A 2,299-nucleotide genomic window follows, 5' to 3' on the forward strand; every position below is an offset into this window, starting at 1 on the left:
TATGGAGAATTTTTAGCTTTTTTGTATTTTTACATTTTTTAAAATAAGCTGATAGAGGTTTTAAGGGTATTTGAGGCTTTTATATAATGATAAAGGCAGTTTAATGTTAATTAGTCTTGTAAAAGTGAGTGTTTGCTGCTGCCACAGTGGTGGTGTGTGTTTATAAATTTAGATATCGGAGAAAAAGCCTAAAATATTAGACTGGTTTGGGTTGGAAGGACCTTAAAGCCCATTTATTCCACTTTTTGCCATGGGCAGGGGCACCTTCCACTAGCCCAGGATGCTCCAACCTGGCCTTGGACACTTCCAGGGATCCAGGGGCAGCCACAGCTTCTCTGGGAATTCTATTCCAGGGCCTCCCCACCCTCCCAGCCAACAATTCCTGCCTAAAATAATCAAATTAAGAAATGTCTTCCTAAAAATAATAAAATCATCTCCAAATCAGGCTTCAAAAATTTGCAGATCCAACAGGAAAATAACTCAATCATTTATTTAAAGGTTTTTTTTTATTAACACCTTTAAACTCCTTATTAACACCTTTTATCAGCACCTTTATTAATTATTTAAATTTAAAACAAATTTAAAATTTAATTTAAAAGATTTAGAAGCTGATGAAGGAATTCAGGTTATTTGGGGCTAATTTCCTGAAATTAGAGCAACAGCTTTGGGCACAAGAGGGGAAGCTGAACCACTGGAGAGAAACCCATGGGAATAAACCTGTTATGTGGCTTCCCAGATATTTAGGGAGACACTTCCAGCCTGTGGAAATCAGAGCAGCTGCATTTAAACCAGACATTCCAGGCACCAAAATGCCGAGTTCGAGGGTTGTTTCCTCACCACTGTCAATAAATTTAATATTAAGGAGAAAAAAAAGAGGAAAAACTCGGGGGTTTTTTGGTTTTGTTGGTTTTATTTCCCCTGGCGTTTTCTCTCCTCCTCTGGCTCCGAGGTTGTCACATATCCCAGGAATTTGTATTCAGTGAGGAATTTTGGCAGATGTGTTCATTTGGAAGCTCCTTGGGAAGATGATCCAGTATTTACTCTGCTCCAAATGAAACCATAATCCAGAAAATAGGCCTGGAATGATGTTATTACCCATTTAAATGATGTTCTGAAATGCCAGGCGACAAATGAAGACTTAAAGGGAGGGGAAAGCGGAGGGATTTTCATGGAATAACACAAGAAAGAGGTTTCTCAAGGGAATCTGTTTGTGATGGAGACACCCTGACCCTGCAAGAGCAGAGCAGAAAAAGAGAGGGAGTCAAATTAATAAATCTTGCTATTAAATACCTCCCTGTCTTTCATATTTGCACAGTGCTGGGATGTCTGTGTGTGATGGAGACACTGATCCCTGCTCTGGGGGGACCAGGGACAGCACCCAGGGAAGGGTTGGAGCTGTGCCAGGGCAGGGTCAGGTTGGATCTCAGGGAAAGGTTCTTCCCCCAGAGGGTGGTTGGCACTGCCCAGGCTCCCCAGGGCAGTGGGCACGGCCCCAAGGCTGCCAGAGCTCCAGGAGGGTTTGGATGATCCTCTGGGGCACAGGGGGGGACTCTTGGGGATGTTCCTGTGCAGGGCTGAGGGTTGGACTGGATGATCCTTGTGGGTTCCTTCCAGCTCAGCAGAATCTGGGATTCTGTGTCTAGCAGCTCCACCAGACAGGAGGGGCTTGGTTCTGCTCATGAAGATGGATGTGGAGAATTCTGGAATCATGGAATGGTTTGGATTGGAAGGACCTTAAAGCCCATCCAGTGCCACCCCCCACCAGCTGGGATTTATGACTTTTCCATTTGCTGTGTAAATCCAAGTGAAAGGATCAGCAGGAGCCTGTTTCCTCAATGATTTCAGAAAAATGCTAGAATTCCTGAATGCAATTCCCTCGTTTTCCCATTCCTGGAAATCATGTGGTGCTGCGTATGGAGAAAGGGATAATCACAGGAAACAATGAGATAAGAATAAAATGAAAAATCATATAAAATATGAAATGAAAATCAAATAAAAAATGAAATGAAAATAAAATAAAAAATAAAATTAAATTAAAAATTAAAGTAAAAATAAAATAAAAAATAAAAAATAAAATAAAAATAGTAAAATAAAAAATAAAATGAAAATAAAAAATGAAATGAAAATAAAAAATGAAATGAAAATAAAATAAAAAATAAAATTAAATAATAAAATAAAAATAAAAATACAAAATAATAAAATAAATAAAATAAAAATAAAATGAGAATAAAAATAAAATAAAAAATAAAATAAAAAATAAAATAAAAATAAAATGAAAATAAAATGAAAATAAAATAAA

This window comes from Neopelma chrysocephalum, unplaced genomic scaffold (assembly GCF_003984885.1).
Source record: "Neopelma chrysocephalum unplaced genomic scaffold, ASM398488v2 Primary Assembly neopelma1_253, whole genome shotgun sequence".
Taxonomy (NCBI): Eukaryota; Metazoa; Chordata; class Aves; order Passeriformes; family Pipridae; genus Neopelma; species Neopelma chrysocephalum.